The 25,877-nt window shown below is 44.7% G+C and overlaps 1 pseudogene; it reads right to left on the reverse strand.

Moving 5' to 3' along the window:
* Nucleotides 1-18,970: 18,970 nt before the first annotated feature.
* On the reverse strand, nt 18,971-20,208 carry LOC146200837 (uncharacterized; annotated as a pseudogene).
* Between the last annotated feature and the right edge of the window lie 5,669 nt (nt 20,209-25,877).

The raw sequence follows: 25,877 nt of genomic DNA on the forward strand, positions 1-25,877 counted from the left end.
CAATCACACACCGACACACGTGCTTCACGGGTTGACCGGCCTCACTTTTAAATGTGTTCACAACCCTCATAGAGGAACGACGGGAAATCGTAAAGGGGATCCCGCACCTCTTTTGACCGTAAAGGCGGGGATTTGTGACAATGACCCAATGATGAGTAGGAGGATGTATTATATTTACATGAGATAAATAGTATACATTGGCAAACTGTAAGGTACAGTAACAAGAGTCACACAGACAACTGCAACTTAAAACAAAATAGACTCTCACACAGAGAAGTCACTCTACAAGCCCGTACTTTTCTACCAAGCATTTCGGTTAAAGCCTAGGGACTGTAAATACGTGCTAAGCACGGAGCCTCAATCTTGACTGCCAAACATGGTCCGAGGACCGCTTTTTGATGACAAACATCAACAAAGACCCGAGGGCGGTCACCTTCGGTGATCCACCCCGAAAATAAAGCAGCCAATCAAATTATTGAAAAACATGCCACAACCCCCGTGGGTTGGGAATAATCTTGGACCCTGGTCCTTAATTATGTCAAATAAAAATACAATATTCAAAACACACACTCTCCACTCGCTGGTCCCCAAACCCTCTCACACGGCGCCTGTCTTTCCTTCCTCTCCCCGGCGTGTTTGCGACGCGACCTTGCAGCTGACGCCTTTGTGAAAGAAACGCCGCGGGGGATCTGGAGACTAGGCCACCCAGCCGTCCCGTTCGAGAAAAAGGGGGGGGGGGGGGGCACTGTCCCAGAGCGGTGTACAGTCGCCGTTGCTCAGACCCGATGTCTCGCGACACAGCGGGAGGCCGCTGGGCTGATTCGCTACTTGGGAGGGCCAAGGGTCGCGCCTATTGTCGCCTTCTGCAGGGCATTTAGTGAGCGCTTGTGGCAGTGCAAAAGGCTTCATTAACGGCGTCTCCCTGCACCCATGCTTGGCGCCACGGCTGGAGATCGCTGGACGAGCCGGCCGTAAAGTGGTTCGCAGAAGCGTGCCGCTGATGTTCCCGGCTGATAAGGATGCGTCTGCCGTTCGCTTCTTGGCGATGCCTCGGGGCGAAGGGACGAAACAAACCAAGCCTCGCGCGCGCCCGCGCCCAAGAAGAGGGGAGAAAATGAGAAACAAAAAACAACAACAGCGCTCGCTTCTCGGCCTCGCGCGTGGAGGGTTCGACCGCCAGCTCGACTCCACGTGCGAGTCGCTTTTCACTGCGGCCTTACAACTGAAGTTCGTTAAAATGAAGGGCGTTTGCAAAGTGTTCAATGGAGCTTTGGTGGGGGGATTTAATAAAGTTCGTACAACTGAATACTTTGTCTAAGTGATGTTCGTTCAAGGGGTATTCTACAGTATTTCTGTGGCTAAACGAGAATGGTAACTTTGCTCAAAGCAACATATACACAAATATTTATTTCTTGCTAGCCACAAGATTTGCAATTAACTTCCGAACTCATTTTATTCACAACCTAAATAAATGCATCGTTAACCCTAGAGCCAAATAGTTACTAGCAATAGCAAAATTAAGTAATATATTGATATTCATCTGTTTGGAGAATATTTTTTGTTTAAGTGTTTTGTGTGTTTTTGAGTTCTGCAAAGCATAAGGGGGCTTACTACAGAAGGGGTGGGCTGCAAGACGAGGGGAAGTATCAGTGGCGGCCCTTTTATGTTTATCAAATAATAATGCATCCTAACATGTAAAACGAATGCCTTTACAGCCTGCTAAAAATGTTCTTTTTTAAATTGCATGTTTGTAAACATAGATGGCAGAGAGAAATCTTTCTGCCATGGGGTGTGAACTGTATTTTGTGAAGAAAGCCAGAGGCTGTCGAACATGTGTTTATAAATTGTTGCGATTGGGTTTTTTGGGAGCAATATTCTACAGTGAACTTTGCTCAAAGATGTCCCTTTAAACCCCCATGGAATTTGGTTCTCAGGTGTTGAAAATTACAACAGTGTTCTGTAAGATATGATAATGCTATTAAGCTTGCATAGCGCATGGAAGCGCCGAATGATGTTTGCCATGCTGATCTTTATTATCAGACCTATCTAAGAGTATAATGAGGGTTTTTGTCCAACAGATGATGTTTTGAAAGCTCAGCCATGTGTACCTGTGTTTATCAATGTATTTGAAAAAGTGATCAGTTTGAATGTGATAATTAGAGGCATAGTATGTAAACTAGCTCTCGGCCAGCCTGTAGAGTTTGTGAAAAGGCAAAAGTGACAAGAAGGGTGTTTTGCTAGAGCTTTTAAGGCTCTTAAATCTGCGCAGCTCTGCTTTAGTACATGCATTGTCTCCTGTACATGGCTAGTTAAATGATTTCTGTTCATTTCATTACAAAAAGTCATTTTAAATCTTTAGATAAGCTTGCTCACCTCTATTGTTTGTTTGCATTGTGTTCACGCATGCTATAGCTGGAAATGATGGAGTATTAGTTACAAGTAAATAAATAAAAGGAGCAGCAACTACATTTCCTTCGTCCGCACATTTTTGAGAGAAACATACATGGGCTCATTAGATTTTAGTGTTGTTTGCAACTGTGTTTGATAGTGAAAGATCTTCCTGTCATTGCATAGAAATCTTACAGAAACTTCTGAAGTAGTTTGATACCTGGTTGTGTGGAGGTTGACTTCCCAGACAGTAATGTATTCCTATAGTACCGTATGCATGCACAATAGATAAACGTAACCCCTTGCATATATCACTGAATCTTCCACTCTAGAAGCGAATTTTGTGCACAAGCATTTTACTGTAGTTTGCCTCTGTGGAGCATTGTATTTCTAATTCTGGGCTTCTCTTTTTATGCTGTTACTCAGCAGCATATGAAGTATTCCTTGTTTGTTTCTGGTATTTGTGCATTTGACTTTTCCTTTTTTTATTATTCAAAAGAACTTTCTTCGTGCTGTTCTGACTAGTGTTCTCGTATGCATATGCAGTCCTCTTGATGCTTCATTGAGCCATATCTGGAGACTCCCTGTTGCCGTGGTCTGTGCCGACAACTAAAAACTAGGCAACCTGACTTCCGGGACAAGTAGCAGTGGGACGTAGCTGCGTGGCTTCTTCAGTATCCATGTGGATTTCTTATAAAAGACAGGTATTTCTCCTAAATTTGACTTTCATATGTGATCAAGATTTTTTATTTATTTATTTATTTATTACAGATTCCTGTAGCGCCTGAAGGCATTATTGCAGGCGGGGGGAGGGGGAGATGACACGTAATCTTGCTGGGAACGCCAGTGATAAAATACATAAAAATGAAGAAAATAAATAATGATAAATAATAAATGATAAAAATAAATAAGAAATTTTACCTTGGTGACAAGCTCTTGAAGGAAAGGATGGACATGAATGGCACTTTCTTAATTTCTTAATCTCGGGAATACACTTACGACTGCATACGTAGCAAAAATTATGTGTGACTGCATATTCCAGCAGTAAGCTGCATGATTTTTTAAGGATGAAATAATTTAGCTCCTATTGTCGGTAGCCTACAATTGACGAGCCAAAGCAGGCAATACTAGGTACCAAAAAGTGATTATGCGGGGGCCGGGTGGGTTTTAATGAGACAATCTCTCCATGTTTAAGCCTTTGTACAGGACCAACATGTCTCCCAGAATGTGTCTGGGACACATGCAAGTCTTGTATCCTCAAAAGGACCTCGTGTAAATTTAAACAAAAGTAGCGCCAATCTATTTTGAGTACGACCAGTTCAGCAGTAAGCTCAAAATTGAAGCAAAAAGGCAATTATGTCCTGTGCGATGTCAGTGCACGTTAAAGAGCCCCAGCTCGTCGAATGCTCTGAAGTCCTCCCCTACGGCATCTCTCATAGCCTGGGCTGCTTTGGGATGTTAAACCACATAAACCAAACCGGTCATTTTTTACCACCCCATCTGACTTGTATTTCCACGTATCACCAAACGATAGTGCCTACATAAGACTTGCCACTATTCATGAGATTACCCAGATTATTATGTATTTATGTATTTTATGATTATGTCATTTTCCTCAGTGGAGCATTGCATTTCCAATTCTGGACTTCTCTTTTCATGCTGTCACTCAGCAACCATATGAAATACTCCTCCTGTGTTTCTTTTACTTGTGCATTTGACTTTTCCTTTATTATTCAAAAAAATCTTCCTGCTATTCTGACTAGTGTTCTAATATGTAGATGCAGTGCTCTTGTTGCTTCATTTGACCATATCTGGAGACTCCCTGTTGCCGTGGTCTGTGCCGACAAGTAACAACGAGGCAACCTGACTTCTGGGACATGTAGCAGTAGGACGTAGCAGCGTAGTTTCTTCAGCATCCATGTGGACTTCTTATAAAAGAAATTGATTCTAAATTTTGCATTCATATGAGATAAAGATTTTACCTTGACGACAAGCTCTTGAAAGGAAAAGAGGGGCATGAGTGGCACTTTCTTATTTTCTTACTCTCTGGGAATACACTATTGAGACTTGTTGCCTGCATATGTAGCAAAAAGTATGTGTGACTGCATATTGTAGGATAACTATAATATACTTCATCATTCCCTATTATTGCTCTTGTATTCACCTAGGTGCTTGGTGTAGCTGGTCTCCTTCAGTAATTAGGTGTGTGTGTGTTATCTGCTATGGCAAACATAGGCATCACTCAGGAAAAATGGGAGCAAACAGGCATAGTGGCATCACTTTCTGGTAGCATGCACCAAAATGTATGTATACATACTGATACGTTGCCGCTCAACATGTGTATTTGCTTGATGTAGCAAATGGCAGAGGAGAGGTTACTATTGATTAACACTGATGACCAAGCATATTGGCGTGTAAATTTCACTCCTTTGTTTCCTGGGCCCCTATTGTGATAAACTAATGTCGAATGATATAGAGGATCAAAAGGAATACAACTAAACACAGCAATAGTCTCTATCTCCTAAGGGTGTTTTGCAGGTACTTGTTTGTACAGAAAGTGGTTGGAAACCAATTAGCATATTTTGAGGAAAAAGAGGCATCTGAGTGAAGAGAGATGTGTGTGATGCTAGCACAAAGCGTTTGAAATTGGCAGAAAAGTTTTGAGCATCTATATTTCTTTTCTAGGTGACACCATGATAAATTTTGATATTGCTGCTACATCAAACACACAATGTCGTTGCCGTCGGAAACCAAGTGTTTCTTTGTCAAGGTTTGTGCAATAATGAAGGTATGAAATTTGCATTTGTTTCTTTCACCACTCTCACTTTTCACGAAATATTACACACATGTGAACAGTGAGTAAAATACACATTATTATTGGACACTTGAAATATAATACTTGGTATGAACACGATTCTTTAAAATAACGGTGGCCAATTATCGGAACACAGTCATTACAGTGTCCATATACACTATCAATTGGCTAATCATAGGAGGTATAAATACGTTCTATGTAAATACATTCTATTCAATCACGGTGGCCAATTGTCGGAAGGGGGGTCATACATAGATCATACGTGTTTTAAAGACTTCTTTTGATGATCGATAGCTTCTATGATCATATTGTCTAAAGACATCGCATAAAGTGATCTTATACATTTTTGTAAGGGGATAGCTGCAGGAGTGCCATGACAGGACGATGTCATGGGCAAATAATTCGGCGACTTCAGCAGTACCTCTCGCAAGCGACGCGGTTTCAGCATACCGTGTCAAGTAATCTGTTGCGACTACAATCCACCGTTTTCCAGTGGACGACTTCAGAAAAGGCCGAGGAGGTCTATGCTAATGTGCTGAAAAGGGTTATTTTGGGGGTGCTATGGGCTGCAGAAAGCCAGCTCTTCTCAGAGGAGTAGATTTGCGCCGTTGGCAATCGCGGCATGTTGCTACGTATTTACGCACGAATGATAGTAAATTGGGCAGTAGTACTTCAGCCGAATCATTGCCAGTGTGCGACTGACCCCCAAGGGGCCGGAAGATCATAATGACAAGCGCTCAAGATTTAGGGCCGTAACTGGGATGGAAAAACAAGCAGAAACGTATCCCTGCTGCTGTCAAAGTTGCGCTTGTAGATTACTCCACGCCTCAGAGTGAAGGACCGCAGCCCACGACAAAACAAATGGGGTGCGCTAGCATTAACACCCTCCAGGTACGCAATGGGTAGTGACAACAGAGTCGGTCTGTTGAAGCTGCGCCATAGGGGGACGCTAACGTCACAAAAAATAGGGCAATCTTCGGTGATGTGTTGCGTAGCCGGTTCCACGGGCGTTCGTGATAACAGTCTGCGTCTTGGTGCTGCCGGCCCGACTTATATACGACTGTCACGTCGTACTCATGTAACCGAGGCTCCACCTGGCCAACCGCCCAGAAGGATCTTTAATGCTGACTGGCGAGCATAGCGAGTGATGATCACTGACAACACGAAACGGTCGCCCGTAGATGTACGGTTGGATTGGATTGCAAAACATTTATTTCGTCGCTCAAGCAGGTCTGAGGAAAGACGTACTAGATGGCGGCTAGTCCATTGCTGGCGGCGACCTTATTAGCCCCCTTAATGGCGCGTAGTTGCATCTTCGGGTCCGAGCTGACCAGCATGGCTTCCCGCTGCTCGGGAGAAGGGAGCTGTATTAATTCCACCGCAGGTAGATCATTTGCACAGTTCCAGAGAATGTAATCATATGTTGCTCTTTCGCCGCATTTACTGCAGCTTGGTTTGTACTGGGTACATCAGGGCAAGCACCGCCGGATTTAGGAGGGAGCGTGTTTGTAGTCAGCGCCAGGTAACCTCCTGCGTCTTTGTTAAAGATTTTTGTGTGTGGGGGGGGGGGGGGGGCGGATATATGCGCCTTTTCAGCCTGAAGTGATGGGTAATGTCGTGACAAAAATTAACCCGTCACTCGTGAAATTCGGGTCGTGAGGGCGCGCTCACTGCCCGGTCGATGAAACCTCGGGCTTGCGCGTGAGCCGCCTCGTTCCCCGGATTAGACGAGCGGGCCGGGACCCAAATTAGTTCAATTTCTCTATTCGGAGCAGGGGAGCTTTGGAGGATGTGGAGGGGGGTAGACGTGATGCGGCCCCTCGCGAAATGGCGGATGGCTCTTTTAAAATCACTCAATACAATATCGGCGGACGTGGTTGCAATAGCTAAGGTTATGGCCGCTTGCTCCGCCGTCTCGGAGGAGGTGGTTGCGATTGATGCGGGCCGCCAACGGGGAACCGTTTCCCATTCACAGCGGCCAGTGCGAACACTTGTCTCTGCATATGCCGATATTCCGCCGCATCCACGTATGCTGCATTGGAACTTACTCAGAGCCAGATGACGGCAAGACATTCTTTTTTCTGGCGTCGAATAGTTTCTTTCCGAACGAGAAATGTACGGTTCGCGTAGGCGACGACTACTTCTGCACTGTTCTGCCACTGTATGAGGATCGCTCCGAGGCCGACAATGCTAGCGTCAGTGTTGATATCTGTGTCTGCATTCTCGTCAATATCAGCTAGTATCGGTGGACTCAGCAGGCGGCGGCGGATTTTCTTGATGGCTTCGTCTTGCCCCCCCCCCCCCCCCCCCCCGTAAAATGGTGTCACCTCGAGTCAAGGCTATCAATGGCTCAGTTAGGCGAGCAAAATCTTTAGCAAAGCGGCGGTAATAGAAGCAGAGGCCCAGAAAACATCGGAGGGCCTTCTTGTCGGCTGGGCGTGGGAAACTGGAGACTGCGGAAATCTTTCCGGGGTGTGAGAGAACACCTTGTGCGCTGACCACAGGCCCCAAGAAACGGAGCTCCTCGAAGGCGGAATGACATTTCTGTGGCTTGATAGTTGGGTAGACTGCATAGCTTGAAGGAAAATGCGCAATCGCTGCAAGTGTTAATCGAAGCTAGACAAAAAGATGAACACGGCGTCAAGGTACACCAAATAAACAGTGTCCGTCATGCGTTGAAACGTGGCCGGCGCAGATGCAAGTGTTAATCGAAGCTAGACAAAAAGATGATCACGTCGTAAGGTACGCAAGGCACAGCTGTCACTTCAGACCAAATAAAGAGTGTCCGTCATGCGTTGAAACGTGGCCGGTGCAGAGCAAAGCCCGAACGGGAGCACCTTAGATTCGTAGAGACCGTCGGGCGTCACGAAAGCCGTTTTCTCGCGGTCTCGCTCGTCTACCTCGATCTGCCCATATCCGCTTTTCAGATCTGAGAAGGAGAACCTGGCGTCTCGCAGTCGGTCAAGCGCATCATCCATCCTGGGCAGTGGCTACACGTCCTTTTAGTAACATTACTCAGTCTCCTGTAATCAACGCAGAATCGTAACGTGTTGTCTTTTTTACCTGGACGACCGGCGACGACCACGAACGTGTTGACGGCTGTGTGACATCCTTATTGCAAAAACCAGCGTCTCCAGTGCGAAAACAGTAAGATTTTCGCGCTGGTTTTGCACTAGATCTGCTGGACACGCTGGAGGTCTGCGATATTCACTGGAGCAGTAACGGGAAGACACTGGCTGCACCGGTGCGATGGGAGAAAAACGCTGGGATTAGCCTTTTGACGCTGGGTGTGTCGCTGGCATCCGCGATGCACTGGGAGAAGCGCTGTATGTGCGCTGGGGCCGCACTGGTCCTAGTGCCCCAATATAGCCGGTGCGGCCTGCGGCGTCAGCCGGAGTATCATCCCTCATTGGCCAACAGGGCAACAGCGTACTCGCAATCGACCATCGGGGCGCATATGAAAAATATGGTTCAAGCAAGCGCTTTTTGCTGCGAAGTCGTTGCTGATTTGTAAGAAAACAAAGGCAGTATCTTTTTTCTAGAGTTTCCATGTTTCGATAGGTCCTTTCGAGCGTTTCAAGAAAGACCATGACCGCCGCGCCTCTATCTCATGACACACTGACGATTAACGCACAACTAAAGCTAGAATTGAATAATGTGAGCTACCATGCATAACCAACTTCAGACCTGATCTTAAGGGCACTCTAACACAATGATTACTACCAAAATGTTCAATGCGGGCTCAATCGCAGGCGAGCGTAGCCTACACCACGGTCCAGTATAAACAGCACAAAGAAAAAATAAAACGAGGAAGAGAGTAGTTTAGCGAGCGATTGGCCCATGAGAGAAAAAACAACATACAGCGCTTGTAATGCATAATATTTGGCGTGTTTCTCAAGCCTTTGCGCTCCTTATTACTCTGCGTATGAAGCAGCCCAGCTCTCGGTCATCGCAACGCTTTCCGAAATGTTTACATACAAATAAGGTTTAGTTACACGCAATATAGGGTCATCGCTTCTGCGCTTGCCGGTATTGAAGCTTGGTCGCACTTTTTTCCTTGAAGGTTTGTACTAAAGCTCCGTGTTTAGCGAAAATTACGCCCACGGTAGCAGAGCACCACCGAAGAGCCGGCGTTAGTAAATTTGCGAGCGATGTCAAACTCCACATGTTAAAATGATTCCAGTGCACAAAATAGTGTGCATTGGCACCCAGAACATTAGTTGCAAGTCGTGGGAGCAGACAGCAAGCTCCAATGATCAAGAAGTTGTAATTGTTAGAGCGGTAGCAATGGCCTGTAGACTGCCAAACATGAAGTCCAAACCTTATAAATGTAGGTCATGACATAAAAAAGCAAAAATATTTCGAAGAATTCCAGTTCTCGTCATGGCCGAGTGGCTAGCGTGGTGAGCTGGTGAATATGTGCCTAGGGACGGAGTTCGAAGCGCGCTTAGACCAATCTATTTTTTTTTACCTGTTTTAGGTTTTTTTTATGTACCTAACTTGTTTCGTTACTTTTTAATTTTTATCCCACGCCTTTTTTTCTCCTGGCGAACAGTGCCGCCAGTGCGGCGCGTCCCAGTGCGCCCAGTTTCCAGCGTCATACTGGGACCATAATCAGGTATGGCGCTGGGGCGCTGGCACCCAGTGGCAGTGGTTTTTGCAATAGGGATGGTCTGCAAGCATTTCATCGATTTGCCTTCTAATAGCCTCCCGCTCTTTACGCGAAACACGGAATAGACGCTGACAAACTGGTGGCGTGGCCGAATCGATGACGATGCAATGCTTGGCTACCGACGTACGTCTGAACTTGGAATCTTTAAAATCAAGTAGCAGGGACGACAGAAGATTCTTCTGATGTAGTGACATAGCCGGGTTGAGTTTAACATTCTGAAGGGTGTTACTTGGTGCGGCATCGTCGCGAAGATTAATCTCCACGGGGCACAGATTCGGCAAACCGTCCACATCGTGGAGGAAGGCGACAGCCGTTCCCTTGGCGAGGTGCTGAATTTCAGTGGTGAAATTCGTCAGCAAAACTGTCGCATAGCCGTCATTCAGGTCGACAAGGCCGCGCGCAATAGCCACTCCCTTCTCGAGCAACAGCGAATGGTTACTGTCCGCAATACCTTCGTAGTCATGAAACCAGTCATTCTTCACTAACACTAGCACACTGGATAATGGTTGAAGCATTATGTCGTCCTCGACAATACATAGTGCGTTGTCTCCTGGGTCTTCTGTGTCACTGTGCGCCACGGCTTGCTTTGTCAAAAATGTGACTCGCGCCTCGTGTAGGTCGATCACATCACCGTTTGCCGGTAGAAAGTCGAAGCCCAGAATCAATTCTCTCGAATACTCGCACAAGACGACGAATTCACCCACGTAGACGAAAACGCGGATGCCTATTCGGCCTGTACCCCTTCCGGTCTGGCTAATAGGTGCCCTCCAGCCGTGCGAATGCTAAGGCCCAACCATGGCGTCAAAACTTTGCTCAAGTTGGGCGAGGGCTTGGCTCATCACCGAATAATCTGCACCAGTATCAAGTAAAGCCATAGCTTCAGCACAATTAGTCGTCATACACAAATCAGAGGTGGCACGTCAGATGCTGTCGCTACCCTGCTCCTGTGAGAAATCAGCGTTTCGGCGTATCGGCGACGGAGGATCTTCAGTTTTCCCGACAGCAGCGGCCTTGCCTCCAGAGACCGCTGGAATTAGTTTTCCCGACGTGGACTGGGAGAACGCCGCTCAGAATAGCCGGCGTCTCGGCGAGGACTTGGGGAACGGTAACGCGGAGGAGACGACGATCTAGAGTCATAGCGGCCGTATGTCCCAGGCCTCTGATGGGCTGCAGGTGTGCTTAGATGTCGAATGGGCGTTCGCCGTTCCTTGGGCAAGGGTCGTCGGGCGCAAAACTACACAGGCCCACTCGGCAATATGGGCAAACCCTGTAAAGATGACCCTCATAACCACAGTGGTAGCAGAGGGGCCGACGGTTTGGTGTACACCACACTTCACATTTCCGTGGCCGCTGATAGGCTGAACGAGCAGGCACATGGGCAAAACCAGACTGCTGCATTGCTTGAGTCGTGGTATTGACGTTATTGACGTCGTTGTGAGGTGCGGGCGCCCGGCAGAGGACAGATGCATAAGTAGGTCTGACCTGAGTCTGGCTACCTCAGGGAGTTGTTGCTGCGCTGCTAGCACACCTCATCCCGGACGATTTCCGACAGCGATGTAATAGAAGGTGCGATGGAGGGCTTGTAGTTCCCCCTGACGATCAACCTGAATAGGTCACGTAAAGCGGCCACATCGCATTGAAGAAACAGCGGGGCCAAGCGTGCTCTTATGCCGATTGTATTGCCGGGCTCATTGCAAAAGTGTTTTGTTTCTCTGTTGGTCGCCTCAGTGAGGAATTCGACAACAGTATGCGGTTGACTGCGCACAAGGCCGGCAAAAAGCTCCTGCTTGACCCCACGCATAAGATGGCAAAGCTTCTTCTCCGGCACGCTTCGTCGGCACGCTTGAAGAGGCGCGTCATGTCCGCGGACTCTTTTGTTAGTCCGCTGGCTGCGGAAGTGAAGGGGAGCTTCCGGTTTCTCCCGGCGGTCTGCGTTGAGGAATGTAGATTGGTGATTTTAGCGAAACGTCTCCCAGGTGGACAGATTGTTCTCGTGGATCTCGAACCATGCCCTGGCGGAGTCTTCAAGCGCAAAAAACACGTTATGGAGGTTATGGTCGTCGCTCCAATCATTGTAGCGGGCGACCCGCTCAAAGGTCTCCAGCCAGTCCTCCGCATCTTCGTATTCATCGCTGTGAAAAGATGGCGGTGTTCGCGGCGTGTGGTAGAGGATGGGCGCCGGGGACCTACTATATGTGGCTATTTCCGGTGGGACCGTCGATCGAGGCTGCGTCGTCCTCGTCGGGTAGCAACAGCTCCGAACTCAGGTGACAGGCCGCGGAGGCGGCGGCTAAGGCACTGATGAACCGGTGCGAGCTCCGTGTTCTTACCTCGTAGGCGTACGCAGGTCGGCTAGCATATACACCTGTTACACAGAAAGCTGCTGTGGCCGCTCAGCGAGGGCACCAAGACAGCTGAACCAGCGAACGAGAGCACTAGGAACGGGGCCCATCTACTTTGTCCGATTGCGCTCCTTCTTCATCTACCTCTAATTCACGTGTCAATATGCATTTCATTTTCGAATGCTGTATGGAGGGAATCTAGGGGGGCAAAAAAATTGGAATGGCGCGAAGACCACTCATGCAGCTCATCCTGTCGTCACAAATGGATTTCTGAGTTCCAGTAGGCAATCACACATGTTTTCGCTCACACAATGTTTTTCATGTCCCCAAGCAGGCTTTACGAAGCACACCGACACAAACGTTGGAAGCAATCCTTTGGCTGTTGTTCCCAAACGAGGACACGCTACATTCCGCTCAATTAGCAGTTCTCCTCAAGCCATGAAAAAAAAAATAAACATGGCTTAGCTCTGCTATGCCTGGATATATATGTAGAGAAAAGCAGTGACTACCTCGGGATGAGAAGAAGTTAATTTCTCCGGTCTTCTGCGCCGTTCGTCAGTGGCTAAACTCTCCTTGGCTTCCATGTCGAGCGCGTCTAAGTTCACCGGCGTTTCATTCGTTAACAAGAAAGGAAAGGCGCAGATCTGTCACTCTGTCAAGGCAAGAATCTGTCAAGGCAAGAAGCGCCGCCCGGCGGCGTTGGAACGCACTCGTTCCCGCTTGCTCTTCATAGCTGATGGCAGATGGGTGACGGTGACAACTATTTTAGTCTTTGGTACTTTCAAATTGCGCGCCAATCGGAGTATCTGTCACGCACTGATTCCCGCTATCATCCTGACGGTACACAAGCGGTATTATGAGCAGCGCTTCACGACCCGCGGCGTGGCACAATAACATTCTAATCAGACAATGTTATTGGGACGCATGCTGTTGGTTTTTCGGCGGGTTGCTTCCTGTTTTTGCGAAAGGCTGTCTCTTGTTATGCGTTATCTTACTATGCCGACTGTGAAGGGCGGCTAATATGCTGCGAGTTTTTTTCTCTACAGGCAGCCGTGGTGACTTATCATTACTTATGCGTCCAATAGTGCAGCTGAACGTCTTGATATGCTTGAAGACATGGCTAACCTCCTAGATTGTGACAAGAATGTTGTGCTAATGGAAGACTTTAATTCGGTATGTAACCTGAATGATCGTGCTGGGCCTAGTGTACACAGAGACAGAAGTGGTGAAGTGTTGTCGCGTGTTATAGATGACTCAGGACTATTGACACAGGGGCCTCATGTCATGCAACCACACTATTCACGCATATCCAGGGGAGGTCCCACGCTCGCCTAGACAGGATTTATGTTTCTTCCTCGTTGATTTCCCGTGATTTGTTGTGTGAAACTGTACCGGTTTCTTTCTCAGATCATTGTATGGTAGTTGCTCGGCTCCTTAGAACTTACTGTTCAAAATTTAGGCCGCAATTGGAACTTTGTCAGCTAAATTCTTCGCTTGCAAATGACCAGGAGTAGCCTTGCGGATACGCTCACAACTGCAAGTGGGTTTGACAGGTGTCATGCCAATATTTGCTGCTTAGACGCTGTCCAGGAGGTGCGAGCGATAGCTATTAAAATTGGGTCTGTTAGGTCATTTTACAGGATATTTCAAGAGAGGACAATGCATAAGAGTTCGTATAACCTCAAAGATTTAAAATTTGGCTTGAGGGGACGCCCCATACAAAATACCATGCATATTGCACCTGCAATTCTCGAATCTTGCTCTGGCTGTTTGAGCAGCTTGCTCTACTACAGATTAACCTTGCGAAGGCATTTGATCGTGTCCGGCATTGGTTTTTGTTTTCTCTTCCTCGAGCGTGCAAATGTTGGATCAACTCTACTTAAAGGGGTGCAACTTTGTTACGACAACTGTTCCACTCGCTTGATTGGTAATGGTCACCTCTCAGTGCCTATGTCAATTCAATCATCCGTAAGTCAAGGCTGTCCTATGTCACCGCTACTCTTTGCCCTCTACCTAGAGCCACTTTGAGTGTTCTGCCACGGCCGCTCTGGAGGCGCACTTGGTGCGGCCCGTCGCGTCGCGCCACAATGTCTGGGGAAGCGCATATTGGGAGAAATTACAGTTTCCGCCGTCAGTTTCCGCGGGGGCGCCACCACTCCATGACGAGGCGCCGCCGGCACGGACGAGCAGACAGCACGGAAGGAGCGCGCTGGCTGTGTTGGCGCGTGTTTTCGTTCTGACTGCTCAGCATAACCGCGTGGTTCTGATAGCTCTGCGTGCGTGTCATTGGTGCCTGTGTTAACAGCGTCCTAATCGTATGCAGCACCACGCCAGGCAACTGCTGTGTGCCGCTGTGCACTACGAATGCAAGAAAAGATCTGGAGGTCGGTTACCATGAGTTCCCGTGCGATTCACAACGTCGAGCAGCATGGCTGAAAAACATATCTCGGGAGGGCTAGGACGGAAAAGGAAGCCGGTGGGAGCCGCGTGATAAGTCACTGGCATACTCACTGCACTGCACAGATGACGATTACAGGAAGAACACAAAACCGAAGATCCTGCTTCCTTCAGCCGTCCCCTCCGTGTTCCCGAACTGCCCGCATTACAAGTTAAGTAACTCACGCGGGCTCATGTTGAGCCAAACAACCATGAAAAAATGAAGGTGCGCAGGCCAATATATATATTTTCCCCACTTGTTATAGCTACACTCCATTTCCTTCTGGACAACCCCAGTGTCATCCTGAAGCATGTGAGTTTCAAGGTACCTCCGCCACGATCACTTTTATGACAATGATATAAATATGGTATGCCTTGCACAACATCGCATCAGTGAAGCTATGTAGACACTAAGAGGAGCCATTCTATTTTTCAGGTGGCAGCGACTCTCTTGGATAGAGTTGAGCTTTGCCATATATCGAAGACATTCAGGTCCAATGAGGCACGTCGAAGCAAAGGCTAACTAAGCAAACGTACGAAGCAACAATCATGACAGCCAGATCAGCAGTGGCGATAATAAAGTACCTTCTTGATCACATCAAGTATCTTACAACAATGTCTTCTGTGTGCCTTACTAGTGCATTGCATCTAACCGAATTTTATTTTCAGCTTCCGATACGTCCTAAAGCAGGCCCTCAACAGCGATCTTATGGTATTGCTTTTTAGCGGCCTATGACAATTCAATGGCGGGAACGACAAAGTTGACGCGAGAGCTGCAGTTTTCACTTCGGAGGAAATGCTGAAGCTACCATTAGCGAAAAAAAATTATCGACTGAGATTATACACATTTTGCCATGCTTTATGCAGGTTGGCATCTTGCAAGCATCAAAGTCTGCAAATGCAGCTATCAACAATTAGGCAGCTATAAAACTTGGCATTCGTGATTATGAAAGCTGTACCTTGCTCATTGCCATCACTTCTGCTGCGAGAGAGTTTTCGAGTTAGCATTGATTCATTCATGTGTGGTGTGAACCAGCAGCTGGCATAGAGTTAGCACCGATTGCATTCTTGGCTGGTTACCTTGCACGACTATGTGAAGAGAAATTATGAATATTTTTACAGAATCTCATGAAATATTTTTATTTATTTTGGCTGTTTTCAATGCCTGCCTAATTTGTTTTCATTATTGATATATTACCGAAGGTTAAATATCTTCGAGTGCTTAGTCTAGAGTGGCATTAATTTTATTTTATTAGTCGGCATCCTTTTAATAATTGTCCGTACTCGTTCTCTGCTAGGTGCCTTGTGATTCCTGCAAAACCCTGGACTTATCAACATTCTTGATGATGGACGCCTAAGGCATCTGATAATCACCATGCACCTTTGTTAGTGAGGTGATGAAGTGCCCGGAGGTCAGAAGTAGCAAGCTATGCAACATGTTGGTTTCATCCCTTCTTCCCTATTTTACGCAATGTCCGGAGTTGATTTGTGAGAGAAGACCGCAGTCACACTAAGGATCTAACCAAACTAATGCGACCACAGCCTGCCGAGTACCCACCTTCTTATGTGCTTGAACACTTCAGTGGCATAGATTCACCATTCACAGAAATGTTGCAACATTTGCAAAATAGCGAAGCCGAAATAATTTGCTCAGATATTGTTGACCACGCCCTACAAGCTGAAGTCACAATTTCACAGCGGCAGAAGATTGATGCTTTAATTCCATCACCATGCAGACCGCTGCAGGCACTTGAGGTGTCGGGCAACTTTCCAACACTGTGCACAGCTCCAAAGAATCACCTGCAGCAGCTGACAGCCGAGGAAAGGACGTTTTACAGAACTGTCATTGTATGTCAATCAGTCCATGAACTTTGTGTGCAAACCATTGATCAGTCGAGTTGCCCAAGGTAACATAGTCATGCATTGATGCGTCAAATTTGTTGAACAACTTTGCCTAATGCACTTTCTACTTGCTTGAATCTGTACATGCATTCAGGTGGCGTAAAGAAAGGAAGCTACGCATTAGTAGTACGACTGCACATTCCATTCTCCGTACCCGACGTGGCCCACTGGCAAGCCTACTGAAAGACAGGCATTTTTCTTCAGAAGCGACATCATATGGTATGTACATTGTATATGCTGCTTTGTTTTTGAGTGCTGCTTTGTTTTAGGAAACCAGAAGCAAGGAGAGACTTCTAAAAACAGCTTAATATTCAGGTAATTGAGGTGACCAGGCGTTTTACCTTTGATTTTTGCTCTATAAAATAGCCATGACAAATGAAGGACAGCTTCGTGACAAAGTTGTCAGGTATTGTTGAAAAGTCTTCATGAGATCTGCAACACAATGTATACAATAAAAGGCTTGTAGAATTTAACAGTGCACAAATCTGGAATTCTCTTCCAGTATATATAAAACAAGCCAATAACTTCTTAGGTAATAGCCAAGACGCATCTTTTAACAAACATTAAATATATATAGCTTATCTTACAAAACACTGCAAGATGAATGTAATTTTTGTCTTCATCAAGTGGATTTTAATTCAAAATGTAATCACTGTCTGTTTCAGGGGGCCGGTATAGCTCCGGGACTGTTGTATTTTGTAAATTTTTGAAGTCGCTTGCTCACTGGAAAAGTTGCACTGACATTTTTTATGATGATGCGCTCAACTTTGCATGGGATATTTATTGTGTGTAATTTCTGTTGTGCTGTTCGCTACTGCTTAAAAATGAAACACTTTTCATTTGGACCCACAACTAGCCTTTGGCTAGGGGCCCGACAACTTGCTTTGTATTTCCATGACACGCTTAAAGAAAAAAAAAGGTAGGCAGGACGGAATACTGAGTTCAAGCAGTTGTTTCGGATCAAGGATCTGTTTTCAGGTTGGCCTTCTCCTCCATCCCGAGCAACCATGGCTTTGTGGAAGCCCTGGTGGCATCTTTTTAGTGTCTAATGAATTATATTTACTGGAGATTAAGTGCCCGCATAAGTGCAGAGATAAGAAGATTTTAGATGCATGTGGAAAGAGTGTTGTTGAGTATTTGCAGCACACTGGTGGCAAAGTGATGCTAAAGAAGTCAGAAAAATACTACACGTAGGTGCAAATCCTACTTTATTTGCTTAATGCAAAGCAGTGTTTTTTCTTTGTTTACTCTAGGAAGCAAAGTTTCACTGTTTCCGTTAGCAGAGATGACTTGATTCTCCTGCAAGCTATCCCAATCCTTGAAGAGTATTACTTCAAGTGGCCAGCCCTCGTAAAGTAGCAGGATACTCATTTTTTTTTCTTTGCATGAAAACCCTCCTTCATACTTATTGAGTGTATGCATCATTTCCACTTTAATAAAGTAGCTGAACATGTTGGTAAAGATGGTGCAAAGAACAATAAATCATCACATTTCCTTAGTTACAAACTCTGGAACAATAAAAGTACTTTTTAAGGAACATGACTTGGTTCACTTGCAATTTCTTGTTTTTGGGAGAGTACAAAGGAACAAAAGCACACACATTTTGTTGAGTACATTGTAGGCAGCTCGAAGGGACAAGGCTACCTTGTAACTTTGGCTGTTGCACAACAGAGATATAACCAAGTTACTGAAACTTATTTCAAATGTTTACACAAGCACACTTCACCAGCACATGACGGGACTTCGTACTCACTGCAATTCAAAGGCTCTTTTAGATTGACCTCCAATGAGCTGTTAGCAGGAAGAAAGCAAAATGAGTTAGAAACAAATAAGTTAATACCCTAGATGAATTCAATGAAGAGAATTGGGCAGGGTATGCAATAGGGCAGGGCATGTAATAACTGGTAACCCCTTTGTGTGCCTGAGTGGATTTCAAGGAAGGGAAGCAAAGCAGCAGCCATCATAGAATTAAGTAAGCAATCAGTTTGGGAAGCTCGAGAAAAGACAGTGGCTTCAATAACTGTTTTTGCTGAAAATTCCTACTGCAGTGCAACTGTTTGAGGCTCACAAGGTCGCTGTTTTCATATATCGATGGAGGCAAAATACAAAAATGCCTGTGCGCTGTCATGGGGCTAGGTGGCTCTATTAGCCTGGATCCCTCCAATATGGCATACCTCATAGCGTATGTGTTGCTTTTGGACATAAGGCTCTGGGCTTTACGCTTACACCGCCGGGGTGGCGCAGTGGTTACGGCACACCACTACTGTTCACAAGGATGCGGGATCAAATCCCCGCCTCAGCAGCCGCTTTTCGATGGAGGCGAAAAGCAAGGTGCCCGTGTGCTGTGCGATGTCAGTGCATGTTAAAGAACCCCAGGTGGTCGAAATTTCCGCAGTCCTCCACTACGGCGTCTCTCATAGCCTGAGTCGCTTTGGGACGTTAAACCCCACAAACCAAAATCAATCCAAACCGATTTACAGTTCCTAAGGTTGACAAAAAAAGGTAAGTGAGCATGGCTTGTAAAAACATGAACTCAAGCAACGCCATCAAATAAAAAATAAATGAAGGTGAGTAACACTATTTACATTTAATAAGCGGAGGCTGCGGATTTGCAAGTACACAGCACATGTGAAACACATCTGTCATTAGTAGAATTAGCTGAACTGGTACCCAATTGTTTAAAATGTTGTGCATTTTAATTCGTTGGATCATTGGCTCCACATGAATCCTGACTTGAGCTACATTGCAGGTGTCCCTCACCTCCTGTGCAGTGAACTGGGGACCTTGTAGAAATGGTGGCATTACGAGCACATTTGAGGTCCCTAAAACTGTGCGGATTCCAGGGAATCCTTTCTCTGCTAGAATTAGATCACCAGCCTCCATTAGCTCTAGAAAGCCAGAATCAACAGTGACGTGCGTGTCAGACATCCTCCCGCCGTACGCTTTTCAGCGAAAACAAAACTCGAGATGGCAATATGCCAACGAGAAATTTCAGTGTGTAGCCGCCTTTGTACATTGAATACAACGTTCTTTGTTGCTGAATTGTTGGCGGTTGCTCGGTGCGGATTTCAGTGCAATCAATTATCATAGTGCAGCTTGGATAGTGCATTTGGAAGCAGGGTGGCAGTACAGCTTGAATAACTCTAGTCGGTGGGCGGAAGAACCAATGTTTCGTAGCGAATGCAAGGGATTTTAGGACACTTTTAAAGTGCCATGATGCATAGATTCCATTTATGCTAGCTAAATAAGATTGCCACTGATGAGTAACTAATACCCAGTTTGAGCTTCATTAAGAAAATGAGGGGCCAATTTTCTTTGGACACATCACACCTCCGTTCCGTACATATGGGGAGCATGTTAGAAGTGCAAAAACCACACAGTTTACATTGCACAAATCTTCAAGAGCACCCGGGGACTTTTCAGTGCTGTCAAAACCAGCAAAATAGCTTGTCCTGTGGTCTGGGCCACTGAAGGTGCTGGTAACGTCTGGATTATGCTGTACTTCACAGTCAAGGGTCTCATGATGTGTGATCAGCGTTGAAACGGTGCAGAGCAAATAAATATTGAAAAGCTGCCATTGCCAGTACTGTCATTGTCTGTTTCAATTTCCTGGAACAAATTGGAAAGTGAATTAGAGTTTGTAATACCGTCATGATGGTGGCCATATTAAAATGTAATTCTAAAAACTTGTTTTTTTCTTGTGTTATAAAAGTTTATTGCTCCAGAAGGATGCTGCATCAACCGAGCTTTATGTGGAAGAAAATGTTTCGCAGCTTATGCTAGGTCTGTACTGTACAAAGACCACCTTTCCAGTCCCTTCATCCGCAGAGATAGTGTGAGGTAGTATTAAGACACAGCTCAGTAAAGGGAGAAAGTTTAATGTACTCAAGATTTGTACAGAACAAACACATCACTATCAAGCATATGTTCTAATTAACTTCCCATAGCATCAGTATTTTAATCCACCGCAATTACCTCATGTTCGAAAACATTTGGTTCTTTAGACTATGCTGTTGACCTGGTAAGAGACAAAAACTAATAACATGAAGACCTGAACAGCTAAAAAAATAGAATCTGCATTGTTGCATTTATGAGCACCATATCCATAAAGTTTTGTATGCACAAGAGGAACATGAGTCCTAACCCCTTACCAGACAGTGTATCATATATCGCACAGTGAATATTTTTGTTCTAATTAACTTGCTCTGAATGGCAAGAAAGAATGTCTTGTTTAGTTGGCATTACAGTGTGTGCTCTCTGGAATCCATGTACGCAGTATTTCAACCTTAGGGACGACTTTAAGGTTTTTAGAAATGGACGTGAATATGTTTTTTAGGAATTCATTAGGAAAAGATTTTCTTCACTTTGACAGGAAGTAGCACTTTGAAAAAAATTTAGTTTTCCAAAGAGCATTTTTTTTACGGCAACATCTTCAGAATAGTAATCCTTCTGACTACATTGTGAGAAGGGCATTTACTTGCATATCACATGTGCTGCAGCATGCAGTTGGCAGTAATTTTGTCGCTCTGCATGTTTCATAATTTGAGTAGTAGAATGCGAATTTCCTAAAGTCAAACATTACATATGTTTTTGTTTTCAGGAGATTACTTGCCATTTTTTATTAGTTCCTCCTTCTACATAAAGCACTGATAGGAATCGAGCACATTTTGTGGCAAAGATGAAAGTAAGGGCCAATACTCTGAACATATGGCAACATAAACATTGTTGTTATGACTGTGGACCAGAATGACTACAACCTCCTGCTAGTAGGAGGGAAAGAAGTGCAGGAGACAAGAGTGAGAAAGCTGGAAATTTTGTGCAGGGGAAGAAAGAAACCAATTATCAAGCTGCTACTTAAGAACAGCTAAAATAAGCGATATTCAATGAGGTGCAAAATAGATTGTATTTGTCTAAAACAGTGACTAAATGTGCATGATTATATTTTATAATCACCTTGGCAACAACAAAGTAATCGACGACAAAGACAAATTCAAATGAGAAAAGCATGTTGCAAAAAGAAAGTAACTATCTATGTCAGCCAATTACAAGATCATGCAGACGGAGATACCAGGTAAAAAGTTGGTGAATTGCAGAAATTAGTTATGCAATAAGAGCACTAATCAATTTTGAATTTCACTTTAACAAGATCCTGTAACCTTCTGCACACTATGGAATGAATGCGCTGTATCGCAAGCTTCCGCACACTAGCAACTAATTTTATTATGACCAATCTCAAGAAGCCTAACTAGTTACAAGGTGGTGCATAAGGCAGCACTGTAGCAAATTCCACAAATGTAGAGATGCGAAAAGTGTTATTCATGAATTATATCTCCCCAAAGGAGCTCGTTTTTTGTAAGAGTGTGGTAAAGGGGAAGGAGGGTAATTACCTTTCTATGATCTAGTATTGCAATCCTTATCCAGTTAGAGCCTTTAAAGTTCAATTTATTGCGCTTTCAAATGAACCTAAAACTAATAATGTCTCATATGATACACAATATTTTGCTATAAAATGCTGCAACCACATAGTTTCTCTGAAAACTGAAATTGGTATTGGAAAAACCATTCAGAAGTTGTTGCTGTGGTAAGCTTTCATTCCCTGACAACAAAATAACATCTCCAGCATTACAATAACATTTTACCGCGTGAATTCTTATTTTCAGGCAAAAAAAAATTGCAGTGAACTCAATTTCAAAGACAGACTAATACCAATTTAAGTTTTCAGAGAAACTATGTAGTTGCAGGATTTTAGCCTCCAAAATTGAGTTCACTGCAATTTCTTTGGCCGAAAATAAGAATTCACGCGGTAAAAGGTTATTGTGGTGCTGGAGATGTTATTTTCTTGTCAAGGAATCAAAGCTTACCACAGCAACAACTTCTGAATGGGTTTCAGCTGTATCACACGTTAGGTCCAGGCCAGTGCAAAGCTCTTCCGTAGTTGACTCCAGCTCCACTGGCGCAAATGTAGATGCAACTGCTTGCTCTTGTGGAGCTGCAGCAGCCGATGCAACTCTTTTCATCCACCTGCAGTCATAAAGAATGCAGATATGAGGAACCCTTCCTGTTTAATATACATGCATATAAGCAAAAACATCAGTTATAATATCTCATAAGTTATTAAAAAAATCTAGCTACCTGTTAAATCTTGTCATCTGACGAGTAGCATAACCAGGATGTGCTTCAATGCTGCTCTTTTCCCCGTTCACGAAATGATTTGAACATATTCGTAAGTTGTCTTTGGGGTTCCAGTTCGAAACGTCCTCGCCACTGAAATATATGATGCAACCAACTGAATCAAACAAACTGCTATGAGAGCAATTTCATCACTATAGAAAAAAAAACTGAAATGTGGTAAACGCTAGTACGACCTAAATATTCGCCCGTGATGCCAATGTTTACTGCAGTCTGCGCAAAATAGCTGTGACGCTGGAGACCATTTCGCACCGCGAAGTGAGCTCTGTTAATTCAAGCTACCCGATCGTCCCGATCTGTGCATCCGATCTAACGCCGCCTAACAAAGTAGGCAATCGCTTCAGAACATGCAAAACTATAACCAAAGGCCCGGCTTTCGGATGCGACGATTCTTGAATTTACCAGGCATTGTTACGACAGCGCCAGATAGTTTCTTAACGCGGTAGCTCCATTGAAATTCGATAATATCAAGCGAGAAAACTATTAACAGCTCATTTTCAACACTTCTTAACTTTAGTGTTCGTAAATAACAGTGCGGCTTACTTGACACGACGCACTGCAACAATCCACTTGAGTCGCCGGGTTGATTACCACGGCCTTACGGGGAATCAGCACAACTTGACATCTCCGTCCCCATCTGTGCGATGGCAGTCTTACGCAACAGTATCTTCTGTTAGTTTTCCGACGACCGACTTCCAAGGAGTGTGATAGCGCGGTAACGTTGCAGAAAATTCGAGACACGCTACGTTTCGGTGCTTTTCCCTGGCTGTCAGAGGCTCAGACTGCGCCGGCGCCTACTCAGTTTTCGCCCCCGTTGGCCACGAGATGGCGCCGCATGTACGGCAAAACTGCACTGCAGGTTGCCTATGGGCACAGCACCATCCTTGGTAGATGGAAGGAGAACTGTTGCCGTGCTCTTCGTTGTGTCACACGACGCCGTTGAATCGACAAAGATGACTTCTTGTGATGACTCCAGCTGTTGTGCCTGTCGCATGATTGGCGTCACTACCAGTGCAGGCCAGAAGTCATCTCCCATGCTGCTAACACAGACTTATGTTCCTGCAGAGACAGATCATGCGGCAATAATGTTTTGAGACACACAAAATGTAGCGTAAGCAAGACAAGTAACTTCAGTCATGAACTATTCTCTCATATCCATTGTCTTTCTTACAGCAAGTATTGTGATATTCTCCGCAAAAGTACTTAATCTTCTCTTCGTTTTGTTGCTCTGCCACCAGCTACAAGCTTCTTTCAGGACACAAATACAGCACCAGTATTGTTAGACATTTGCAGCATGTAAATAACCAGGAGCAACTGGAGGAAGCAGTGATGTATCTATACTGGTGCATGACTATTTAGCTTGAATGGAAAGAGGCAGTTCACCAGTTTTTGTAAGAACAGAAATTGAAGCTTATTGCACATTGAATGTTGGAAAATAACTTTAGTCATGAAGAATTTTCTCTATGCTATACAACGTATTACTCATTTTCGGCAGGGGCACTTGTTCCAAACTATTATGTCGCATATAGATAAATATTGAAACGCAAGATGGTTACACAAAGAAGAAACTAACTCGTAGTACATCATGAACATTGTCAAATATTTTTGCATTTATGAACACAGCGAAAGAACTTAAACACATGTGAATATCATGAATTTAAAAAGTGTCAAAATTTTTCAGCCACAGAGCATCTTCCAGTTTTGAGTACTTAGCAAGTAGGCTTAGGAATAAACTTTCAGAATGATTATGTTTAAGATAAAAAAGAACAAAAAATGAATATCTTCTTTGGATATCTATTTTCTGCATGGATATGGATATCTATTTGGATATCTATTTTTTTACAACGCACAAACATGCAACATGCCTAGAATTAGACATGCATATCTTCTGAATGTAATAATGCAGAAATCAAATCCAAACACAATTTGCTTAGCAGCCGAGATGCAGTTGTGGAAAGTCAACGGTTGCAATATAACTGTGCATGGAAGTGCATGTCATCTATATGTGTACGATACTTTCCACGACTGGTCTCGAGGGAGAGCGTACTTCTTACGCGCTTTGGAGTAGGGTGTGTTGTGTTTCCACTTCCCGCCGCACCCCAATGGGGTCGCCACCACCTCAACCGCTCTGCGTTTGCTACCACCATTCACGCGCATAGGAAGCGCGCGCCCGCTTTCCGCCCCACCCGCGTATATTGCGACATGCAAGTCCGCACAATGCAATCCTTGTGGTTCACACAAAGACCACATAATCAAAGTCTAATATTTGAGATCTATGAGGTATAAAATGCAGACAAATTCTGCGCGTGGGCAGTCCACTTGGTGCGACTGAATGGCGGTTGCATGAGGCACCGAATATACTTTCAGTGCATTGCACAGCCGCAATTTTAGCCTCAGTCTCTAAGTTGCATATGCATTACATTCAGAGTATATCATTCGGCTGGAAGAGTATGTAGTCTTGCGACTGAGACAAAAACGTTTGATCAAGACATCGGGCACAAATATTTACTCTACAGAAGTGAGGCGAATGGCAAAAAAGACAAAATCTTTCTCCTTCAAAACTGACCCATTTTTAAAAGAAATTTAAGAAAGGAGAAAATCATAATCTCCTTTAGAAAACTGAACATTTATTTAAAGCTGTGTCCATTATTTTACCTTAGTGCAATCTGTGGCAGGAGGGTGTGAAGTTGGGGGTGCTTTTGGCATCATCACAACTGTCATTATAATTGTACAGTGATTTGAAAGCAGCTTGCCTATGGCGAGAGTCTTTACATGGACCACGTGACCGTGCTGGAGAATAGGTGTAATAGGCGTAACGGATTTTATTTAACTTAAAATCTTTTAAAACACACACACCACAGCAGAAACCGCCTTATTTTCCATTTCAAGTTCTAAATGGGAGAAGCGTGCCAGTCTCCGAGGAACTTTATTCTTTTAATTATGAATTGATATTTCTTATGTTATTTAAAAGAGCTTTTTTTCTTTTTTTTTCAGATTAAACACAACTTACAAAAAACACAAAATTTTGATGTCCGCGAAAATTAGGCCAATTTTGACAGCAACTGCCAGCATGCATATTACAGAATATAAAATTACATTTTTTCTCTATCTCAAAAAACTGCATTTTTGTCAC

The sequence above is a fragment of the Amblyomma maculatum genome, chromosome 2, assembly GCF_055883805.1.
Source record: "Amblyomma maculatum isolate TAMU_Amacu chromosome 2, ASM5588380v1, whole genome shotgun sequence".
NCBI classification, from domain to species: Eukaryota; Metazoa; Arthropoda; class Arachnida; order Ixodida; family Ixodidae; genus Amblyomma; species Amblyomma maculatum.